At 40.2% G+C, this 22014-nt stretch overlaps 1 pseudogene; it reads left to right on the forward strand.

Annotated features, from left to right (window-relative positions):
- Nucleotides 1-22014, forward strand: part of LOC142707319 (uncharacterized) — a 59405-nt pseudogene that overhangs the window by 11589 nt on the left and 25802 nt on the right.

The raw sequence follows: 22014 nt of genomic DNA on the forward strand, positions 1-22014 counted from the left end.
CAAGTTTAACCCCTTTGTGACCACCAAAATGCCTTTCCATGGCTGCCCAGTCTAAGTTCTGCACGGTCGTCCCGTGCAGGCTGGAGCGGGTGCTCCACCTCGAAGTTTCCGGCAATCACGGCCATTTAACCCCTTAAATGCTGCAGTCAATGGTGACCACATCGTCAATTGTGGTTTACGAAGGGAGGGAGCTCCCTCTGTCACCCATGGGCGGCCCGGAAACGTGATCGCGGGCCCACGATGAGGTACCATGGAAGCCGGGGTCCTAACAAAGCCCCCAGGCCTGCCCTGGCTGTATGCCTATTAGGCCGTGCCAGAAGCAGGAATGCTCTGGTATACTAAGTATACCAAAGCACTATATCTGCGATCAGAAGATCGCACAGTGAAGTCCCCTAGTGGGAGAAAAAAATAAGTAATTACTGTGAAATAAAAATTATTAATAAAAATGACTACATTGGAAACATTTTTTCCATTAAAAAGTGTTTTTATTTAGTAAAAGTGTAAAAAAGTGGCGGAAAAAAATGGCGGAATTGTTGTTTTTTTTTCCATTGGCCCCCAGAAAAGTAATAATAAAAGTTCATCAAGATGACCCATGTACCCCAAAAAAGTACCAACGAAAACTACGTCTCGTCCTGCAAATAACAAGCCCTCGTATCACTACATTGATGGAAAAATAAAAAAGTTCTGGCTCTTGGAAAGCGACGATGCAAAAACAAATAATTTCGTTCATAAGGGATTTTATTCTGCAAAAGTCGTAAAACATAAAAAAAAACGCGTAAAGGCGTAAGTTTATAATACATAGAACAATGGCGGAATTTCTTTTTTTTTTTTTTTTTTTTTATTCCCCCCCCCGACCCCCAAAAAAAAAACATACAAGCACTGCACCCCCTTCAAAACAGCTGAACATTGGGGGTACCAGGAGTCGGACCCCGACCGTTCAGCTATTGGCGGCCTATCATCAATTTTTAGGGTCTGGAAAACCCCTTTAAGGCCTCCTCAAACCTATAGTGGTGCCTAGAAAACACCCTAATGAAAAGGAGACCCCAGAATCCACAAGGTGCTCCTTCATTTCTGGGGCTCATGTTTCACTAAATAGGACACATGCGCCACATGTGGGATATTTCTATAAAATGCGGAATCGGAGGAATAAATATTGCGTTGCGTTTCTTTGGTATCCATAGCGAGCGCCGCATCTGAGTGATTTTGGAGAGAGGGAGGGAGCTCCCTCTCTCACCCCACCGGCACCCTGTGTAAGATCGCAGGGTGTTCTATGGCAGCCGTGGGCCTAATGAAGTGTCTGAATACATGACTACTGTATATCTGTCTATATATCAGTCACTGTGTGTTTCCTACAGATGGATCCAGTAGAAGAAATCCACCAGAGAGATGTCCCAGTCCTCTGTATTCCCAGGACTGTCCAGAGGAAAATCGCAATGTGCCAGAGAATCATGAGGTAGATGCAGTGGCGGATTAAGTAGACCATAGGCCCTGGGCTGTTACCCAAACTTGGGCCCCCCTTCTCCACTGCTGCGCCGTAACTATTGTTAACACTACCTTTTTGTGCAATCATTAACAATTGGGTGTTACAATTCCCCTTGTCACATGGTTGTGTCCCTACATACTGACAGTCTCCAACCATCGCTGACAGTATCACACTGTGCAGGGACACATCCTCCTGACAAGGCGAATGGTAACACACATTTGTCTATCAGTCCTGGACTGCACAAAAACATGCGAAATACAAGGATTTCCTATAACAAACATGTCAGGAGAGGTGACAGATTCTCTGTAAATCCAGTGACTCACAGGTGACGTCTTCTCAGATTCTAGTAGTTTTTTTTTCCACTTTTCTTCTCCATCGGGTCCAGGCCATGACCCATTTCTGAAGAATTTTCCACTCAGATGTCTTCAGCTTCTCACTTTTCCAACGTTTCCACACCTATAAACGAAGATAAAATTATTGATAAAATGATCATGGTACCACACATTATGCCCCTAAATATGATAGCACCAAACACTGTGCCCCTAAATATAATGGCACGAAACACTGTGCCCCTGAATATAATACCACACACTGTGTCCCTAAATATAATCGCACTATACACTGCACCCCTAAATATAATAGCACCATATACTGCACCCCTAAATATAATAGCACAATGCACTGCGCCCCTAAATATAATAGCACCATGCACTGCACCCCTAAATATAATAGCACCAAACACTGTGCCTCTGAATAAAATCGTACCAAACACTGTAAGGTAAAGCACCACATACACAGTGCCCCCTGTATATATTACCACACACACTGCTCCCTGTAGATATTACCACACACACTGCTCCCTGTAGATATTACCACACACACTGCTCCCTGTAGATATTACCACACACACTGCCCCCTGTAGATATTACCACACACACTGCTCCCTGTATATATTACCACACACACTGCTCCCTGTATATATTACCACACTCTGCTCCCTGTATATATTACCACACACACTGCCCCCTGTATATATTACCACACACACTGCTCCCTGTATATATTACCACACACGCTGCTCCCTGTATATATTACCACACACACTGCTCCCTGTAGATATTACCACACATACTGCTCCCTGTAGATATTACCACACACACTGCTCCCTGTAGATATTACCACACACACTGCTCCCTGTAGATATTACCACACACACTGCCCCCTGTATATATTACCACACACACTGCTCCCTGTATATATTACCACACACGCTGCTCCCTGTATATATTACCACACACACTGCCCCCTGTATATATTACCACACACACTGCTCCCTGTATATATTACCACACACACTGCTCCCTGTATATATTACCACACACTGCTCCCTGTATATATTACCACACACACTGCCCCCTGTATATATTACCACACACACTGCTCCCTGTATATATTACCACACACACTGCTCCCTGTATATATTACCACACACTGCTCCCTGTATATATTACCACACACACTGCTCCCTGTATATATTACCACACACTGCTCCCTGTATATATTACCACACACACTGCCCCCTGTATATATTACCACACACGCTGCTCCCTGTAGATATTACCCCACACACTGCTCCCTGTAGATATTACCACACACACTGCTCCCTGTATATATTACCACACACACTGCCCCCTGTATATATTACCACACACGCTGCTCCCTGTAGATATTACCCCACACACTGCTCCCTGTAGATATTACCACACACGCTGCCCCCTGTAGATATTACCACACACGCTGCTCCCTGTAGATATTACCACACACACTGCTCCCTGTATATATTACCACACACTGCTCCCTGTATATATTACCACACACGCTGCCCCCTGTATATATTACCACACACGCTGCTCCCTGTAGATATTACCACACACGCTGCTCCCTGTAGATATTACCACACACACTGCTCCCTGTATATATTACCACACACGCTGCTCCCTGTAGATATTACCACACACACTGCTCCCTGTAGATATTACCACACACGCTGCTCCCTGTAGATATTACCACACACGCTGCTCCCTGTAGATATTACCACACACGCTGCTCCCTGTAGATATTACCACACACACTGCTCCCTGTAGATATTACCACACACACTGCTCCCTGTAGATATTACCACACACGCTGCTCCCTGTATATATTACCACACACACTGCTCCCTGTATATATTACCACACACTGCCCCCTGTAGATATTACCACACACACTGCCCCCTGTATATATTACCACACACTGCTCCCTGTAGATATTACCACACACACTGCTCCCTGTATATATTACCACACACGCTGCCCCCTGTAGATATTACCACACACGCTGCTCCCTGTATATAATACCACACACTGCTCCCTGTATATATTACCACACACTGCTCCCTGTATATATTACCACACACTGCTCCCCGTATATATTACCACACACACACTGCTCCCCGTAGATATTACCACACACACTGCTCCCTGTATATATTACCACACACACTGCTCCCTGTAGATATTACCACGCGCGCTGCCCCCGGTAGATATTACCACGCGCGCTGCCCCCGGTAGATATTACCACGCGCGCTGCCCCCGGTAGATATTACCACGCGCGCTGCCCCCGGTAGATATTACCACGCGCACTGCCCCCGGTAGATATTACCACGCGCGCTGCCCCCGGTAGATATTACCACGCGCGCTGCCCCCGGTAGATATTACCACGCGCGCTGCCCCCGGTAGATATTACCACGCGCGCTGCCCCCGGTAGATATTACCACGCGCGCTGCCCCCGGTAGATATTACCACGCGCGCTGCCCCCGGTAGATATTACCACACGCGCTGCTCCTGGTAGATATTACCACACACTGAAGCCGTGGGCCTACCGCTACCATTCTCCGCTCTGCCTGACGTGACTTACCGGAGGAGCCGAGGAGTTCATGCGGCACAGTTCTTTCTGACTAGGGTCGGTGACAGCCCGGGAGTGGGCCAGTCCAGTCACCTGACCAGAGTCATCTGACCTCATGTCACTGACAGGAGGTCAGTTGAAAGGTCAGGTGACAGGTCAGGTGACTGGACCGATCCACTCCCGGGCCGTCACAGACCACAGTCAGAACGCTGCTGCATGAACTCCTGGCTCTTCCTTACGCTGATCGCTGCTGCAGGTGTCCAACATACAGGGCACCGATCAGCTGCTCTGCGGCGCCCCCCTCCTACCACCTAATTGCGCCTGGGGCACATGCTCCGCCTACCCCCCTAGCTATGGCCCTTAGTGGCTGTTGATAGCACCGGGCCCCCTCCAGAGCTAGCGACGCCACGAGGTATGAGGGGTCATGTGCGGTTCGGGCGGCCATGTGCCCCCTGGAAGCCTTGGGCCCCAGGCTGCTGACCGAACTGCCCTAATGATGATCTGCCACTGGGTAGATGGTGCCAAAGCCTCATCATAATATGACCATAAAGTAATTAACCCGAAGTTCATACTATGTTTTTTTTATTTTCTTGTTTGTTTAGGGCGAAAATCTGATTGATATTAAGGTTGAGGTTAAAGATGAAGCAGAAGAGGAGACGGATGTAATGGCTGATCAGTGTAAGGAGGGGGAGACTTTCATTAGTTGTAAAGACAAACCCGTATTGAGGGTCACCTAGATACTACTCCCATCATCTCATCATCCCATGTAAATAATCTATTCCATCACTGTGTGTTTCCTACAGATGGATCCAGTAGGAGAAATCCACCAGAGAGATGTCCCAGTCCTCTGTATTCCCAGGACTGTCCAGAGGAAAATCACAATGTCCTAGAGAATCATGAGGTAGATGAAGCTGAGCCCTATACCAGATCTATATAGGGGGGTGTGGAGCTTTTTGGTCCTGCGGTCATAGATGGGGTCATAGATTTTGGTGGTTTCTTATGTTGATCTGTTAGATTCTTCGCACTCTCTGCTGTATTGTACTGAATTGTTACATATGTGATATCAGGTGGAAGATCTGACTAATATTAAAGTGGAGGATGAAGAAGAGCGGGTGAGGGGCGATCAACCGTGTAAGAGTGAAGTGGAGGAGGAAATTCCAGGAGGTGTTACCACAGGTCAGTAATAATGAATTTAGAAAGTGAATTGGGAGGTTTGGTAAGGTGGGGTTCCTCCTTAGTTCTACATTACAGTAACACGTCAGACAATGTGTTATACATAGTGCCGGACCTGAGGGAGCTGTGACTGCACATAGAAGTTCTCTACAAGGTGATCTATGACTCCGGTCATGCACTAGGCTTAGTATCAGATTTTGGGGCGCACCAGGAGCCTGTAAAAATGACAATAATTCAATACATTAGTATGTCTGACGATCGCTGGTTCAAATCCCGTGCAGGGACTAATAAAAAGTGATAAAAATAGTTCACATTATTTAGTGGTGTACAGAAAATAAAAACAAACTTTTCCCACTTTTCCTTTTAAAGTATTGTAAAAAAATAAACCTAATTACTATCACCGCATCATTAAAAGTCTGAATTACAATATAAGAGTTCACTGAAGTGGTTAATGAGTAAAATGTATCATTTTTATTAGATAACTCTCTAAAAACAGGGGTACAATCACCACCGTGAAAAGAGCCCCCCCGTGCTTGTTAAAAAACGTATTCTATGTATACTGCAATTACTGGTTCGTTTGTGACCCCTCCTCTAATTGAGTGCTTGAAAAATGTGGGATCAGCGGTTAAACATTGGTGTATCAGTGGATGGGACCCTGCAACACACCAGAGCCCTCAGTTACCGCTCCTCAGTACCCCAGTGCTGCCACTGTCACCTGCGCTATAATCCCTCTCTCATCTGACCTACGCGTTTCTATGTATTATTTCATCAGGGGTCTGTACTTTTATCAGCCTGGCTGAAGCGCCAGTGATGTAGAACTGTAAGAGATATTCTGTTACACACACGGAAGCGTGCTCGCATGGGTGTCAGCGGCGCGCTTCACTCAGGACTCAGTGTTTATAGAATTAATACTCCTCCCCTGAGGCTGAGGCAAAGCCTCGAAAACGGCCAATCACCGTCGCCCATGTCATCCGTGACGTATGGTCATGTGACTCCCGGCGCGTCATGAGACGGAAGTCCACCACCAACATCATGCCGAACGCGTAGGCGCAGAATTACAATATAACGTTATTTAAATCGCACGGTGAACACTGTAAAAAAAAAAAAATGAAGCCGACAGAATCGCTATATTTTTGGTCCGTTTAGCGCTAAAAAATTATGTAATGAAAAGTGATCAAAAAGTCGTACCAATAAAAACTACAGCTCGCCCACAAAAATAACCCTTTACTCTGCTCAATCACCAAACAATAAAATAACCGGCAGGATAAAGGTAACGAGATTTATACAGAACCGGGAAAACAAATGGAATAAAAAGTGTTTCAAAAGTTGCAAGTGCCCAAAATGGTGTTAATAAAAAGGCTCCCATTAGTCGAGGATGAAAAAATATGCAGATGAGCCGGTCCGAGGGGAACCTTCCTTCTGTATCAGGAGGCGATTATCAGGGCTCTAATATTTGGGAACCAGGAAGAGAAGGGCCCAAACATCTGCTGGAAACGAGGGGGCCCGTATTATACCAGGACAACACTTTCCCAGCAAAATACCCCAAACTACAAAGGTGCGGAGTGTGGACCAAAAGGGGGATAAGGAAGGACATAATTTATCAGTGCGACACCGGCCTGTGCATAACGGATTCATCACAACGTAACCCACATCTATGGAGAATTGTATTATATACCCCATTATTATACCCTCTTATTATACCCTGATGTACTCCACACACCTTATATATACCCTGATGTACTCCTCACATATTACATATACCCTGATGTACTCCTCACATATTACATATACCCTGATGTACTCCTCACATATTACATATACCCTGATGTACTCCTCACATATTACATATATCCTGATGTACTCCTCACAGATTACATATACCCTGATGTACTCCTCACATATTACATATATCCTGATGTACTCCTCACATATTACATATACCCTGATGTACTCCTCACATATTACATATATCCTGATGTACTCCACACATATTACACATATCCTGATGTACTCCTCACATATTACACATACCCTGATGTACTCCGCACAGATTACATATACTCTGATGTACTCCACACATATTACATATACCCTGATGTACTCCTCACATATTACATATATCCTGATGTACTCCGCACATATTACATATATCCTGATGTACTCCTCACATATTACATATATCCTGATGTACTCCTCACATATTACATATATCCTGATGTACTCCTCACATATTACATATACCCTGATGTACTCCTCACATATTACATATACCCTGATGTACTCCTCACATATTACATATACCCTGATGTACTCCTCACAGCTTATATATACCCTGATGTACTCCTCACATATTACATATACCCTGATGTACTCCTCACATATTACATATACCCTGATGTACTCCTCACAGCTTATATATTTACCCCGATGTACTCCTCACATATTACATATACCCTGATGTACTCCTCACATATTACATATACCCTGATGTACTCCTCACATATTACATATATCCTGATGTACTCCTCACATATTACATATACCCTGATGTACTCCTCACATATTACATATACCCTGATGTACTCCTCACATATTACATATACCCTGATGTACTCCTCACATATTACATATACCCTGATGTACTCCTCACATATTACATATACCCTGATGTACTCCTCACATATTACATATACCCTGATGTACTCCACACACCTTATATATACCCTGATGTACTCCTCACAGATTACATATACCCTGATGTACTCCTCACATATTACATATACCCTGATGTACTCCTCACAGCTTATATATTTACCCCGATGTACTCCTCACATATTACATATACCCTGATGTACTCCTCACATATTACATATACCCTGATGTACTCCTCACATATTACATATATCCTGATGTACTCCTCACATATTACATATACCCTGATGTACTCCTCACAGCTTATATATTTACCCCGATGTACTCCTCACAGATTACATATACCCTGATGTACTCCTCACATATTACATATACCCTGATGTACTCCTCACATATTACATATATCCTGATGTACTCCTCACATATTACATATGCCCTGATGTACTCCTCACAGATTACATATACCCTGATGTACTCCTCACATATTACATATACCCTGATGTACTCCTCACAGATTACATATATCCTGATGTACTCCTCACATATTACATATACCCTGATGTACTCCTCACATATTACATATATCCTGATGTACTCCTCACATATTACATATACCCTGATGTACTCCTCACATATTACATATACACTGATGTACTCCTCACATATTACATATACCCTGATGTACTCCTCACATATTACATATACCCTGATGTACTCCTCACATATTACATATAGCCTGATGTACTCCTCACATATTACATATACCCTGATATACTCCTCACAGATTACATATACCCTGATGTACTCCTCACAGATTACATATACCCTGATGTACTCCGCACATATTACATATACCCTGATGTACTCCTCACATATTACATATACCCTGATGTACTCCTCACATATTACATATACCCTGATGTACTCCTCACATATTACATATACCCTGATGTACTCCACACAGATTACATATACCTGATGTACTCCTCACATATTACATATACCCTGATGTACTCCACACAGATTACATATACCCTGATGTACTCCACACAGATTACATATACCCTGATGTACTCCACACAGATTACATATACCCTGATGTACTCCTCACAGATTACATATACCCTGATGTACTCCTCACATATTACATATACCCTGATGTACTCCTCACATATTACATATACCCTGATGTATTCCTCACATATTACATATACCCTGATGTACTCCTCACATATTACATATACCCTGATGTACTCCTCACAGATTACATATATCCTGATGTGCTCCTCACAGATTACATATACCCTGATGTACTCCTCACATATTACATATATCCTGATGTACTCCTCACATATTACATATACCCTGATGTACTCCTCACATATTACATATACCCTGATGTACTCCTCACATATTACATATACCCTGATGTACTCCTCACATATTACATATACCCTGATGTACTCCTCACATATTACATATACCCTGATGTACTCCTCACATATTACATATACCCTGATGTACTCCTCACATATTACATATATCCTGATGTACTCCTCACAGATTACATATACCCTGATGTACTCCTCACATATTACATATACCCTGATGTACTCCTCACATATTACATATACCCTGATGTACTCCTCACATATTACACATACCCTGATGTACTCCTCACATATTACACATACCCTGATGTACTCCTCACATATTACATATACCCTGATGTACTCCTCACATATTACATATATCCTGATGTACTCCTCACATATTACACATACCGTGATGTACTCCTCACATATTACATATATCCTGATGTACTCCGCACATATTACATATACCCTGATGTACTCCTCACATATTACATATACCCTGATGTACTCCTCACATATTGCACATACCCTGATGTACTCCTCACATATTACACATATCCTGATGTACTCCTCACATATTACATATATCCTGATGTACTCCACACAGCTTACATATACCCTGATGTACTCCTCACAGATTACATATACCCTGATGTACTCCTCACATATTACATATACCCTGATGTACTCCTCACATATTACATATACCCTGATGTACTCCACACAGCTTATATATACCCTGATGTACTCCTCACATATTACATATACCCTGATGTACTCCTCACATATTACATATATCCTGATGTACTCCTCACATATTACATATATCCTGATGTACTCCTCACATATTACATATACCCTGATGTGCTCCTCACATATTACATATACCCTGATGTACTCCTCACATATTACATATATCCTGATGTACTCCTCACATATTACATATACCCTGATGTACTCCTCACAGATTACATATACCCTGATGTACTCCTCATATATTACATATACCCTGATGTACTCCTCACATATTGCATATACCCTGATGTACTCCTCACATATTACATATATCCTTATATACTCCTCACATATTACATATATCCTGATGTACTCCTCACATATTACATATACCCTGATGTACTCCACACATATTACATATACACTGATGTACTCCTCACATATTACATATATCCTGATGTACTCCACACAGCTTACATATATCCTGATGTACTCCTCACATATTACATATACACTGATGTACTCCTCACATATTACATATACCCTGATGTACTCCTCACATATTACATATATCCTGATGTACTCCTCACATATTACATATACCCTGATGTACTCCTCACATATTACATATACCCTGATGTACTCCTCACATATTACATATACCCTGATGTACTCCTCACAGATTACATATATCCTGATGTACTCCTGGCATATTACATATACCCTGATGTACTCCTCACATATTACATATACCCTGATGTACTCCTCACATATTACATATACCCTGATGTACTCCTCACATATTACATATATCCTGATGTACTCCTCACATATTACATATACCCTGATGTACTCCTCACATATTACATATACCCTGATGTACTCCTCACATATTACATATATCCTGATGTACTCCTCACAGATTACATATATCCTGATGTACTCCTCACATATTACATATATCCTGATGTACTCCTCACAGATTACATATACCCTGATGTACTCCGCACATATTACATATACCCTGATGTACTCCTCACATATTACATATATCCTGATGTACTCCTCACATATTACATATACCCTGATGTACTCCTCACAGATTACATATACCCTGATGTACTCCTCACATATTACATATACCCTGATGTACTCCTCACAGATTACATATACCCTGATGTACTCCTCACATATTACATATACCCTGATGTACTCCTCACAGATTACATATACCCTGATGTACTCCTCACATATTACATATACCCTGATGTACGCCTCACATATTACATATATCCTTATATACTCCTCACACATTACATATACCCTGATGTACTCCTCACATATTACATATACCCTGATGTACTCCTCACATATTACATATACCCTGATGTACTCCTCACATATTACATATACCCTGATGTACTCCTCACATATTACATATATCCTGATGTACTCCTCACATATTACATATATCCTGATGTACTCCTCACATATTACATATATCCTGATGTACTCCTCACATATTACATATATCCTGATGTACTCCTCACATATTACATATACACTGATGTACTCCTCACAGATTACATATACCCTGATGTACTCCTCACAGATTACATATACCCTGATGTACTCCTCACAGATTACATATACCCTGATGTACTCCTCACATATTACATATATCCTTATATACTCCTCACACATTACATATACCCTGATGTACTCCTCACATATTACATATATCCTGATGTACTCCTCACATATTACATATACACTGATGTACTCCTCACATATTACATATATCCTGATGTACTCCTCACATATTACATATATCCTGATGTACTCCTCACATATTACATATATCCTGATGTACTCCTCACATATTACATATACCCTGATGTACTCCGCACATATTACATATACCCTGATGTACTCCTCACATATTACATATACCCTGATGTACTCCTCACATATTACATATACCCTGATGTACTCCTCACATATTACATATACCCTGATGTACTCCTCACATATTACATATATCCTGATGTACTCCTCACAGATTACATATACCCTGATGTACTCCTCACATATTACATATACCCTGATGTACTCCTCACATATTACATATACCCTGATGTACTCCTCACATATTACATATACCCTGATGTACTCCTCACATATTACACATACCCTGATGTACTCCTCACATATTACATATACCCTGATGTACTCCTCACATATTACATATATCCTGATGTACTCCTCACATATTACATATACCCTGATGTACTCCTCACATATTACATATACCCTGATGTACTCCTCACATATTACATATACCCTGATGTACTCCTCACATATTACATATACCCTGATGTACTCCTCACATATTACATATATCCTGATGTACTCCTCACAGATTACATATATCCTGATGTACTCCTCACATATTACATATATCCTGATGTACTCCTCACAGATTACATATACCCTGATGTACTCCTCACAGATTACATATACCCTGATGTACTCCTCACATATTACATATACCCTGATGTACTCCTCACAGATTACATATACCCTGATGTACTCCTCACATATTACATATACCCTGATGTACTCCTCACATATTACATATATCCTGATGTACTCCACACAGCTTACATATATCCTGATGTACTCCTCACATATTACATATACACTGATGTACTCCTCACATATTACATATACCCTGATGTACTCCTCACATATTACATATATCCTTATATACTCCTCACACATTACATATACCCTGATGTACTCCTCACATATTACATATATCCTGATGTACTCCTCACATATTACATATATCCTGATGTACTCCTCACATATTACATATATCCTGATGTACTCCTCACATATTACATATACCCTGATGTACTCCGCACATATTACATATACCCTGATGTACTCCTCACATATTACATATACCCTGATGTACTCCTCACATATTACATATACCCTGATGTACTCCTCACATATTACATATACCCTGATGTACTCCTCACATATTACATATACCCTGATGTACTCCTCACAGATTACATATACCCTGATGTACTCCTCACATATTACATATACCCTGATGTACTCCTCACATATTACATATACCCTGATGTACTCCTCACATATTACATATACCCTGATGTACTCCTCACATATTACACATACCCTGATGTACTCCTCACATATTACATATACCCTGATGTACTCCTCACATATTACATATATCCTGATGTACTCCTCACATATTACATATACCCTGATGTACTCCTCACATATTACATATACCCTGATGTACTCCTCACATATTACATATACCCTGATGTACTCCTCACATATTACATATACCCTGATGTACTCCTCACATATTACATATATCCTGATGTACTCCTCACAGATTACATATATCCTGATGTACTCCTCACAGATTACATATATCCTGATGTACTCCTCACAGATTACATATACCCTGATGTACTCCTCACAGATTACATATACCCTGATGTACTCCTCACAGATTACATATACCCTGATGTACTCCTCACATATTACATATACCCTGATGTACTCCTCACATATTACATATACCCTGATGTACTCCTCACATATTACATATATCCTTATATACTCCTCACACATTACATATACCCTGATGTACTCCTCACATATTACATATACCCTGATGTACTCCTCACATATTACATATACCCTGATGTACTCCTCACATATTACATATACCCTGATGTACTCCTCACATATTACATATATCCTGATGTACTCCTCACATATTACATATATCCTGATGTACTCCTCACATATTACACATACCCTGATGTACTCCTCACATATTACATATATCCTGATGTACTCCTCACATATTACATATACCCTGATGTACTCCTCACATATTACATATACCCTGATGTACTCCACACAGCTTATATATACCCTGATGTACTCCTCACATATTACATATACCCTGATGTACTCCTCACATATTACATATATCCTGATGTACTCCTCACATATTACATATATCCTGATGTACTCCTCACATATTACATATACCCTGATGTGCTCCTCACATATTACATATACCCTGATGTGCTCCTCACATATTACATATATCCTGATGTACTCCTCACATATTACATATACCCTGATGTACTCCTCACAGATTACATATACCCTGATGTACTCCTCATATATTACATATACCCTGATGTACTCCTCACATATTACATATACCCTGATGTACTCCTCACATATTACATATATCCTGATGTTCTCCTCACATATTGCATATACCCTGATGTACTCCTCACATATTACATATATCCTTATATACTCCTCACATATTACATATATCCTGATGTACTCCTCACATATTACATATACCCTGATGTACTCCACACATATTACATATACACTGATGTACTCCTCACATATTACATATATCCTGATGTACTCCACACAGCTTACATATATCCTGATGTACTCCTCACATATTACATATACCCTGATGTACTCCTCACATATTACATATATCCTGATGTACTCCTCACATATTACATATACCCTGATGTACTCCTCACATATTACATATACCCTGATGTACTCCTCACATATTACATATACCCTGATGTACTCCTCACAGATTACATATACTCTGATGTACTCCTCACATATTACATATATCCTGATGTACTCCTCACATATTACATATACCCTGATGTACTCCTCACATATTACATATACCCTGATGTACTCCTCACATATTACATATATCCTGATGTACTCCTCACAGATTACATATATCCTGATGTACTCCTCACATATTACATATATCCTGATGTACTCCTCACAGATTACATATACCCTGATGTACTCCTCACAGATTACATATACCCTGATGTACTCCTCACATATTACATATACCCTGATGTACTCCTCACAGATTACATATACCCTGATGTACTCCTCACATATTACATATACCCTGATGTACTCCTCACATATTACATATACCCTGATGTATTCCTCACATATTACATATACCCTGATGTACTCCTCACATATTACATATATCCTTATATACTCCTCACACATTACATATACCCTGATGTACTCCTCACATATTACATATACCCTGATGTACTCCTCACATATTACATATACCCTGATGTACTCCTCACATATTACATATACCCTGATGTACTCCTCACATATTACATATATCCTGATGTACTCCTCACATATTACATATATCCTGATGTACTCCTCACATATTACATATATCCTGATGTACTCCTCACATATTACATATATCCTGATGTACTCCTCACATATTACATATATCCTTATATACTCCTCACACATTACATATACCCTGATGTACTCCTCACATATTACATATACCCTGATGTACTCCTCACATATTACATATACCCTGATGTACTCCTCACATATTACATATACCCTGATGTACTCCTCACATATTACATATATCCTGATGTACTCCTCACATATTACATATATCCTGATGTACTCCTCACATATTACATATATCCTGATGTACTCCTCACATATTACATATATCCTGATGTACTCCTCACATATTACATATACACTGATGTACTCCTCATATATTACATATATCCTGATGTACTCCTCACATATTACATATACCCTGATGTACTCCGCATAAATTACATATACCCTGATGTACTCCTCACATATTACATATACCCCGATGTACTCGTCACATATTACATGTACCCTGATGTACTCGTCACATATTACATATACCCTGATGTACTCCTCACATATTACATATACCCTGATGTACTCCTCATATATTACATATATCCTGATGTACTCCTCACATATTACATATATCCTGATGTACTCATTACATATATCCTGATGTACTCCTCACATATTACATATACCCTGATGTACTCCTCACATATTACATATATCCTGATGTACTCCTCACATATTACATATACCCTGATGTACTCCTCACATATTACATATACCCTGATGTACTCCTCACATATTACATATACCCTGATGTACTCCTCACATATTACATATACCCTGATGTGCTCCTCACAGATTACATATACCCTGATGTACTCCGCACAGATTACATATACCCTGATGTACTCCTCACATATTACATATACCCTGATGTACTCCTCACATATTACATATACCCTGATGTACTCCTCACATATTACATATACCCTGATGTGCTCCTCACATATTACATATATCCTGATGTACTCCACACAGATTACATATACCCTGATGTACTCCACACAGATTACATATACCCTGATGTACTCCTCACAGATTACATATACCCTGATGTACTCCTCACAGATTACATATACCCTGATGTACTCCTCACAGATTACATATACCCTGATGTACTCCTCACATATTACATATATCCTTATATACTCCTCACACATTACATATACCCTGATGTACTCCTCACATATTACATATATCCTGATGTACTCCTCACATATTACATATATCCTGATGTACTCCTCACATATTACATATATCCTGATGTACTCCTCACATATTACATATACCCTGATGTACTCCGCACATATTACATATACCCTGATGTACTCCGCACATATTACATATACCCTGATGTACTCCTCACATATTACATATACCCTGATGTACTCCTCACAGATTACATATACCCTGATGTACTCCTCACATATTACATATATCCTGATGTACTCCTCACATATTACATATACCCTGATGTACTCCTCACATATTACATATATCCTGATGTACTCCTCACAGATTACATATACCCTGATGTACTCCTCACATATTACATATACCCTGATGTACTCCGCATAAATTACATATACCCTGATGTACTCCTCACATATTACATATACCCCGATGTACTCGTCACATATTACATGTACCCTGATGTACTCGTCACATATTACATATACCCTGATGTACTCGTCACATATTACATATACCCTGATGTACTCCTCACATATTTCATGTGCCCCACATTATAAACTGAATCACCAGTAATACCCCAAACAGAACTACTACCAAGCAAAATCCAGGCGCCAAAAGACGCTGCCTCAATACTGAGCCCTACAGTGTGCCCAAACAGCAGTTTACTACCACATATATGGTATTGCTATAACCGGGAGAACCCTTTTTTGGGGTGTGTCTCTCTAGTGGCACAAGTTGAGCACAACATATTGGACTCTGAAATGGCATATCTGTGGAACAATTTCAATTTTCACTTTTTACCATCCGCTCCGCATTCATTTCTGGAAAACACCTGTGGGGTCAAAATGCTCTAAACCCCTAATAAATGTCTTAAGGGGTGTCGTTTCCATAATGGGGTCACTTTTGGGGGGTTTCCACTGTTTTGGTCCCAAAGGTCTTTTGCAAATGCAACATGGTGCCCAGAAACCAATCCATGAAAATCTGTGCTCCTTCCCTTTTGAGCAGTTTATAAGCACATATGGGGTATTTCCGTACTCTGGAGAATTTTCTTTACAAATGCTGTCCTCCGGCAGGACTTAGTGGGAGTACAGAAATGGCAGACCTGCGCCTTCATTAGGCCCCCAGGCTGCCATGACAACCATCAGCTTCATGCAATCGCGTTGCGGGAGGACCGATCAGCTTTTGGAGCCGGCCGGCCCCTTTTTCTAAAGCCTTCGATGCTGCAGTCGCAATTGACTGCGGCATCTAAGAGGCTAAATGGGCGGAATCAAGTGATCTTTGATTCCACCCATTGCAGTAAGGTGTCGGCTGTATTACACAGCCGACACCCGTTGAGTATATATCGTGCTCTGCCCGTGAGCGTGCTCCATACTTCCCTTTAACGCTTTTTACATACATGTAGGTGACAATGCGTTAGTGCAGGGGTTTATGTGTAATTTTTTCTTCATTTATTTTTGTTTGTTTTTTAACTTTTATTTTTATGGCCTTTCCATCAGAAAAGGCATTTGGAGAACATTTATTATTTCATTTTTTTTTTTTTTACACTATACTTTTCCTCTGTAACTGGCACTTTACAGCAGGGGAGATCAGCCGTGTTATAGTGACTACTGTCACTGATAGGGCTGGGCTGGGTTTAGTTAGATACAGCAGCAGCCTCCGATTACCGGCTTCTCGGCGATCATGTGACTAGTCACATGACCACCGGGATCAATAGAGGTAGCGGCGCTCATTGAGCGTTGTGTATGTGAGTGCAGAGAAGACAAGTGGTAAAAAACACTTTTGTCTTCTTTTCAGGGTTCCTGGCAGTCTCTGATGACCAGGCACCCGACATTTAGCTGCTCAATCACTCAGGCAGCAAACTTAAACCTGCAGCATATATACACAGTGGACAGTCCTCAACCGGTTAAACATCATTTTAGGAATCAATCGAAATGAAAAAACACATACATTTTGGTTATTTCCTTTGTACTTTGTCATTTATTTGGTTCTTCCATTACAAATCTTCAAATAATAACAGCTGAGAAGAAAGATCCTCATTATAGTTCTATATTTAATATGAGCCTGGGACAAGAATTGAGGAGCTGTTAGAAAACACACAAGGTCCCCATGACAACTCTGCACACAAGTCACCAGGGGACATGTTGTCTTCAGGATATTTCCATAGTACAACCTTAGGCTGCAATATCAAGCAATCAGATCTCCGCTGTAATCTACTATACACTAAATAGCTTTTTGGAACATGTCTTCTACAAATGGACACTAACTTTTCAAACAACTTGTGGTAATCTAATAGTATTCCTGATATATATCAACTTTGAAATTTACTTACTGTTATAGTTTAGCTGTTTTATCCATGAAAATTGTATGTGAAGTTAGTGCCACTAGGTGAGAGACACACGGATGCTGCTGCTTATAGAAGTCTATGGGAAAGGAAGGGGAAGCAGAAGGAGGGAGCAGGAGCACAAAGACACAGATTCTGTAGTCAATAAATGTCTTTGAAGAGGAGAGGGGGAGTAGAAGCAGAGAGAGTAGACATAGGCTGCTGGTAAGAGTTCTATGTCACCTCTGTGCTGGATTTTCCGCTGCACTGGTCCTTACTGCTGTATAATATCATCCATGCTGCTGCAGCTTCTAAGGGTGTGATACAGAAAGATAGTATACCAGGATGGCTCTCTGCTCTGTGTGTAGTGTATAGAAGACATGATAGCAGTTAGGCTCCACCCACTGCCTCAGGGAAAACTGACATTTAAAGATAGAGCCTGCAGAGGGAAAACTGCTAAAAGAATGCCAGATACAAGTCATGTAATGGCCAGAAATAGTGTTATTCTTCCTGTACACACATATAACAGATTATTCTGAAAAGTCGTCTAAAAATTAGGTAAGCTTTATTGGTCTTTAAGAAGTTTTCAAAGTGGGTTTAAAGATGTGTTTGTTTTTTTCTATATTGGATTAAAAGAAACAAATCCACGATTATTAGGAAGCACCTATTTTAACCAGTTGCTGACTACCCATAGATTATAAACGTCTTGGTGGTCCACACCTTTCTCTGCAATGATGTTTTAAAACATCCTGCTGAGTTTTCTCCCCTCCGACTCTCCCACTTCATCAGAGTTAAATAGATCACTTATTTTATTACACAATATCAAAGCCCTATATGTTCTGAGAAAAACAAGACCAAATAAATATAGGTTGGCAGAGAAATAGAACAATAATTTTCTATTAAATTGTCACATGACTAAAACGTGAATGAGACCACTTCATTTCATTAGGTTCACATTATCAGTACTTGATAGGACCCTCTTTCCCCTTAGAACAGCCTGAATTCTTAGTGGAATGATATTACTGTGTACTGGAAACCTTTATTACAGATTTTGATAACTTCACTCTGTCTATTCCACTGCATCCCACAGATGTTCTATAAAATTGAGATCCGGTGACTGTTCAGCCATTTGGATATGCAGACCTCATTATCATGTCCGTGAATTCAGCCTGAGATTTGTCTCATGACACATTATCTTGTTAAATGTCGACTGTGGGCAATATTAGACTGTAACAATATTAAGTTAAGATTGTGTATGCCTTATTAGCTTTTAAACGGCTAAATGTGTTGGCAGAGAACAGGCCTCATTGCCAGACAAGGTTCTGTTTTTCAAGAAAAATTATTTTATTTAGGTCAAGCTTTGTGTAATAAATTAATAGTGGAGGACTGAGTGTAGACCAGAATCCTGGACTATCATGGATTTCTTTTAAAGTGTTATACAAAGCGTCATAAGGCTGGAATGGAGTCAAAAGTCATGGCTTAAACTTCTTCCTGCTTGATCCACTTATGACTTTGGCTCAAAACACTGCAGGTGTGTTTCCAGCCTAATACAAATGTTATAAATTTGTCAACTTTTCTATTGTGAAACAAAATCACAATTTTATTTTTTTTAAATCCTAACAGAAAATCCCAGTAAGAACTCTGAGGGAAACGTCACGTTATTGCTGAATTACAAAGTAGAAGATGAAGATATCATGCAGCAGTCTTCAGGAGAAAACCTCATTACCCTTAATGTACATCCAGGACTTCACAGTAAAGACCCATCATATAATTTCACTAATCCTGAGGAACCTTCTCCTAACCAATCACAGATTGTTACCACAAATACAGCTCAGAAAGGGGGTAAAAGGTTTCAATGTGGTGAACAGTTCACAAAAATCTCAGGTCTTTTAACAAACAAAAGAATTCACACAGGAGAGAAGCCGTATTCATGTTCAGAATGTGGAAAATGTTTTACATGTAAATCACATCTTGTTACACATGAGAGAAATCATACAGGGGAGAAGCCATATTCGTGTTCAGAATGTGGGAAATGTTTTAGAGATAAATCAGGTCTTTTTAGACATGAGAGACGTCACACAGGAGAGAAGTCGTATTCATGTTCAGAATGTGGGAAATGTTTTACAGATAAATCACATCTTGTTAGACATGAGAGAAGTCACACAGGGGAGAAGCCGTATTCATGTTCAGAATGTGGAAAATGTTTTACACAAAAATCAAGTCTTGTTCTACATAAGAGAAGTCACACAGGAGAGAAGCCATATTTATGTTCAGAATGTGGGAAATGTTTTACACAAAAATCAAGTCTTGCTGTACATAAGAGAAGTCACACAGGAGAGAACTGATATTTGTGTTCAGAATGTGGGAAATGTTTTATTACTAAAGGTAAACTTAGGGCTCATCGGAGAAACCATACAGGGGATAAGCCATTTTGATTACATTTTGGAACTCCGCAGAGAATTCACATGGACTAGAAACCATAATCTTGTTTAGAATGTGGGAAATGCTAGAAGAGCAAAAAAAAAAAGATTTTAAATACATCAGATTATTCACAAACTTTAACCACTTAATGACCAGCCTATTTTACGCCTTAATGACCAAGCTATTCCGTTTTTTCATGGTCTCATTCAAAGAGCTATAACTTTTTTTTTTATTTTTGTCGACATAGCTGTATAAGGTCTTGTTTTTTGCGGGACAAGTTGTATTTTGTAACCGCACCATTTTGGGGTACATAGAATTTATTGATTAACTTTTATTAAAAAAAATTT

Source organism: Rhinoderma darwinii, chromosome 1 (genome assembly GCF_050947455.1).
Source record: "Rhinoderma darwinii isolate aRhiDar2 chromosome 1, aRhiDar2.hap1, whole genome shotgun sequence".
Lineage (NCBI taxonomy): Eukaryota > Metazoa > Chordata > Amphibia > Anura > Rhinodermatidae > Rhinoderma > Rhinoderma darwinii.